This window comes from Grus americana, chromosome Z, assembly GCF_028858705.1.
Source record: "Grus americana isolate bGruAme1 chromosome Z, bGruAme1.mat, whole genome shotgun sequence".
Lineage (NCBI taxonomy): Eukaryota > Metazoa > Chordata > Aves > Gruiformes > Gruidae > Grus > Grus americana.
The window spans coordinates 52,187,333-52,193,332 of NC_072891.1; positions in this window are offsets into that span (position 1 = coordinate 52,187,333).

Sequence of the window (6,000 nt, forward strand, 5' to 3'; positions counted from 1 at the left end):
ACCTCCTTTGAGGTAATTGTACAGAGAAATAATGTCTCCCCTCAGCGTCCTCTTCTCCAGGCTAAACAACCCCAGTTCCCTCAGCTGCTCCTCATAAGACTCGTGCTCTAGACCCTTCACCAGCTTTGTTGCCCTTCTCTGGACATGCTCCAGCACCTCAATGTCCTTCTTGTACTGAGGGACCCAAAACTGAACACAGGACTCAAGGTGCAGCCTCACCAGAGCTGAGTACAGGGGCACAATCACTGCCCTACTCCTGCTGGCCATGCTATTCCTGATCCAAGCCAGGATGCTGTTGGCCTTCTTGGCCACCTGGGCACACTGCTGGCTCGTGTTCAGCCTCTTGTCAACCAGCACCGCCAGGTCAACAAGTTATCCATGAGCCATCAGAGAGCTTTATGGAATAGTAAGACATATTGTGTGAACTCAAAAAGCAGCCTTAGGGATGGCTTCAATTATGTTGTTGCAGCCACTGCAATCCATTCGAGCTCTGTTAGGAAGTTAAGAAGGAGTGATGGCGATGAATGCCATTTTCAAAAGAAAACAAAAAAGCCTTAAAAAATGGTGACAAATGGATCTGCTTGATGCAAGAGAGGAAGAACTCAAGTCTGACATATTCCTTATTGAAAGGACTGGCGCTCTTTGTATCACTAATCAGACAGGTCTCGTAATTTTGCGGTAGGGTCTCAGTCTTTGAAGCCAAAACAAAACTTTTTTCACTGCTTTTTCATTTTTGTTCTTTAAAATATCACCAGGAAGCAGGGAATAGTTCCCTTTTAGTTGTGTGAGCTCACAGAAAATTTATAGCATTGGGCTTTAAGTGGTAGACCGTTATGTGCCCAACCCCACAAAAATGGCTCATGTCAGAGCTAGCGTGACCATCTGCAAAAGACAAAGACATTTCAATTGTCTTGCAGAGGAAACTTTTGAAAACATTAAGCTTGAAATTCCCCTGGGGCATTCAGTATTACTGTAGAGGCATATACACATCACTTACAGAGCAGTAGTTGCAACTGCCAACTGTCCTTTAACATTTTCATCAGCATATATTTATTCATTGGTACATCTGGGTAATCATATGCATTAATGGTATATTAACTAAGAAATAGTTTAATGGTCTTTATTTTTATTCTTGTGTTCTAAAACCCGAGGGTGTTTATGCCAAACTTGGTATTGTTATGTGGTGCCTGCATGATCGCAACATCTGATACTATAGCCGTTTGCATTTCTACATACAGTTTGATTTTGGAAAGTAATTGTTGCTCCAAGCCATTAAGGCTCACAGCCATCTGAGGGCATTTGATTAAAGCCTTTTCTGTTGATTTTCCTGGGCACTGCACCTAGCCAGATCTTGCATAAATGTTGCCATTTCTTTCAAGAGAGCTCAGCTCCTTCTGTATATTCAGTCACATTCACACACTCATGGTCTTGCCACTGTTTCCTTGCAGAGCAATGACAGCTACTGGAGCAGGAATTTGACTGCAGGACCTTGCTCCTTCCCTACTGTCCACAGAGCCATTTCTGAAGCTCCATGTACTCAGTCCTGCTCCAAACTGAGTTCAGTGAAGTGCAACCGGCATTACTGAAAGCAAATCCTGTATATCTTACAGAATTATGTGCAGTTCTGAAAATCCAGCAGTAGCCTGAATTTTAGATTCAAGATGAGTTTGCAACATCAGCTGTTACCAACCCCATCTTTTACTTGTGAAGTGAACATATTCAATCTGCAATTTAATGAAAGATAAACGTGAACTCCGTAGTCCTGTAATTTATTTTTGGATTAAAGCCAAATTGAAATAATATGTGTGATAGGCGAGGCTGTGAAATCCATGCTTATGAAAACCCTTTCAGATTTCACCTTTGCAACGTTTATTTATGAAGAATTATTGTGACACAACTTTACATTGGCAATTTATATGTAAATTGTATTTAACCTGTTTTATTTTGCTCCTCTTGCAAGCCGTTTATTTTTTCTGTATTTTGTAGTAGTTTTCTCTCTCATCTTAGAATATAAATAAATGAGACTAAATCACACTCTCTTATGAATCCATACATGCTCCCACCTATATGTGTGTGGTGGGTTGACCTTGGCTGGGTGCCAGGTGCCCACCAGAGCCACTCTATCACTGCCCTCCTTCGCTAGACAGGGGAGAAAAAGTATAACAAAAAGCTTGTGGGTCAAGATAAGGACAGGAAGAGATCACTCACTAATTATCATCACAGCAAAACAGACTGAACTTAAAGAGAAAATTCATCTTATTTATTACTAAGCAAAACAGAGTAGAGGAACGAGAAATAAAACCAAATCTTAAAACACCTCCCCCCACCCCTTCCATCTTCCCAGGCTCAACTTCACTCCCGGCTTCAACCTCCTCCCCCCTCAGCGACACAGGGGGACGGGGAATGGGGGTTACGGTCAGTTCATCACACGTTGTCTCTGCTGCTTCATCATCCTCAGGGGGAGGACTCCTCTCATCGTCCCCCTGCTCCAGCGTGGAGTCTTTCACACGGGCTACCGTCCTTCATGAACTGCTCCAGCGTGGGTCTATCCCATGGGGTGCAGACCTTCAGGACCAGACTGCTCCAGCACGGGTCCCCCACAGGGTCACAAGTCCTGCCAGCAAACCTGCTCCAGCCTGGGCTCCTCTCTCCATGGGGCCACAGGTCCCTGCCAGGAGCTTGCTCCAGCATGGGCTTCCCACGGGCCACAGCCTCCTTCGGGTGCCTCCAGATGCTCCGGCATGGGGTCCTCCACGGGCTGCTGGTGGAATCTCTACACCCCCTCATCCTTCCTCCATGGGCTGGAGGGGGACAGCCTGCTTCACCATGGTCTTCACCACAGGCTGCAGGGGAATCTCTGCTCCAGCACCTGGAGCACCTCCTGCCCCTCCTTCTGCACTGACCTTGGTGTCTGCAGAGTTTCTTACATCTTCTCACTCCTCTCTCTGCCTGCAAAAGCTCTCTCTAACTTGTTTCTTCCCTTCTTAAATATGTTACCACAGAGGCGCTGATGGGCTCGGCCTTGGCCAGCAGTGGGTCTGTCTTGGAGCCGGCTGGCATCGGCTCTGTCAGACACAGGGGAAGCTTCTAGCAACGTCTCACAGAAGCCACCCCTGTAGCTCCCCCACTACCAAAACCTTGCCACGCAAACCCAACACAATGTGGGATATAGTAAATGGTCCTGTGTAGAGAACAGCAGTATTTACTCTCTGCCTCCTCAGGTACTGCAACAGCTGTGGACTCATACGGAAGGCAGAGTCTCAAGTGGTTTCAGCAGGTTTGGGAGATTGTGTATGATTTCTCCCCAGAGGGGCTGATCTCCATAGGCAATACTCAGATAAGTTAGGAAGGGTGCATCTTTCCCAGCATCACAGGTCCATTGCACCCTCCTGCCGTCTAACCTGTAACGCAGATATGTTTTGTAGCTCACCGCACAGGCTTTGATCCTGACATCAGATCAGGCACGTGGCTGGAGAGCACTGTGGCATCCTCCCAGTCCACAGGCATGGCATCCTCTCCTTTGAAGCCACAGGATGAGACTGTATGGTGCATGGGCAACTCTTGTGCTGACAGAGACTCTCTCACCTGGAAGCAGGGAAGCACTCTCTGGAGCCACAGCATGCAGGCACTGGTAGAGGCTGCAGGGAAAAAGACTCTTCCAAAATGCTGCAAAACCTGGAGGTTTCCAAATCTGAAGCACGGTCTGCAACTGTCATCCCAAGAAGCGTGCTTTGACCTTACCTGGGTGTTTTGGGATAATGTTCCTGAAAGAATCGTAAGCAGGGGAATCTGGAGAATGTTTCAGGGCAATTGAGGACCTGTTCACCCCGGGGGAACTGTTGGCGGAAGGAGTCTGTTTCTTAGAGGTTCTTGCACATTTCTGATACTAGAGAATGCAGTGTTGTTTCCTGAATTAACATTTTGGTCACACCTTATTGCCTACAATTCTAGCGGCAGACATAAGGATTAAGCCGAGTGATTTCTGCCCTTTGAAAGAAAGTCAGCAATGTGCTGCATCTCCCTATGTGATTAGGAAAGACAGAAAGCCATGTACATCAATGCCGGAAAAGAGGTAGCTACAATTGTAAAGAGCATGACAGAAAATCTCTCTTTTAAAGACCTCGGCAGAAACATTTGGTTCTCAATGTACTCTGGGCACCGACAGTATGCAGAAAGATTAAGATTGAAAGTAAAAGCCTTTCTTGCTTAACATAACTTCCCTACAGTATCTACAGTAGGAAAAGAACGTGTGTAGTGCTTTCTTCCACAATTTTAAAATATGTTCATAAGGCAGAAAAAGTTCTTGTTGAAATAGCTTTTACTAATTGCTGTAATACCAAAGGTAACACCACCATTTTATCAACCTGGCCACAAGAAGTCATCTTTTCCTTTTCTCTTTTTTTTTTTTTTCTTCTGGGAAACAAAAGAAACAAAAGAGGGTAAAATACCAGATTAATTTCTAATAGCAATAGCTGTATCCTCTGTACAAAAATACCTTACTGGCTAATCTGCAGGCTGAAGCAACGCATGCGAGGAAGCTGCATGGCATATACTTTGTTGTGTTGTTTTGTGAAGGCAGAGGGTACTGCTTGAGAAGTGGATGCCAAAACCTCTGCAGGTTGTTCAAGCCATTTTAAAAGAAAAATCTCACAGACTAAATAAAAATCTAAACTAAATTAAAAACAAAACCAAAACACTTAGAAGAAAACCCTAGAAAAGCAACATCAGGAAGCCTAGAGAGGTGAGCAGCTATTGCTCCCAGAGGAAGAACTGGATAGTTATCTTCCACTATAAGTCAGCCAAAACAAAAGTGACAATAAAAACATGCACACGCCCTTTTCCATGTAGTGTCACTGAAGCATGCAACATCTTAAAAGGAAAAATTAGAAGGAGAGAGCGGTGAGCCCAGCAGTCTTTTGTATAAGCTTTCTTCTGATCCTAGGCGTGTTGGTCTGGTGAGTTTCCTACAATGTTTTGTTTTATGTAGACCTTTTTTAAGAATTGAAGAGGATATTAACAAGTTTATAGCAAACTTTTTTTCCAAATTTGCTAGGAATTTTACTCAAATATCACTTTTCCTCAGGTTTAACATCAAAGGCACCTAATGGAATGTCCTTCTAGTATGCAACTTGAAATGTCAGGATGAAAAAAGTCTCACCCTTTGCGTTAAACGTTACAGCAATATTGTTCTATTGTTATATAAATCTAGTAAAACAAAGTTTTAATTTGTATATTATGTCATGTTTCCCTCCTGCTCTTAGAGATTAATTTCCAAAGTTTGGATTAAGAATATAAAGAATTGTACTGAAACATTAAAGCAAAATATCAAGAATTCTAATGACAACACACTTCTGCAGTATGTGTTTTGTATTTACTTTTGTCATGGTTTAACCTGGCAGCCAGCTAAAACAACCACACAACCATTCACTCACTCCCCCTCTGATCCCAGTGGGATGGGGAAGAGACTCAGAAAAAGAAAAAAAAAGTAAAACTCATAGGTAGAGATAAAGACAGTTTTATATGACAGAAAAGGAAGAGAATAAGAATAATAAAGATAACATAATAAACAAGTGACGCACAGCACAATTGCTCAGCATCTGCAGACTAGTGATGCCCAGCTAGTTCCTGAGTCACCATCTAAAGCCCCAGCCAGCTTCCCCCAAGTTATATACTGAGCATGGTGTCATATGGTATGGCATATCTCTTTGGCCAGTTTGGGTCAGCTGTGTCCTCTCCCAGCTTCTTGTGCACCACCAGCCTCCTTGCTGAGAAGCTGAAAAGTCCTTGACTTAGTGTAAACATTGCCTAGCAACAACCAAAATATCAGTGTGTTATCAACTCATCCTAATTCTAAAACACAGCGTCGTGCTGTGTTTTAGAATTAACTGCTAGGAAGAAAATTAACTCCATCCCAGCCAAAACCGGGGCAACTTAGAAGCAGTCTCATTGAACTTGGTAGGATTACGGATGTGTCAATTCAGCTTCTAGTTCTGATTACTA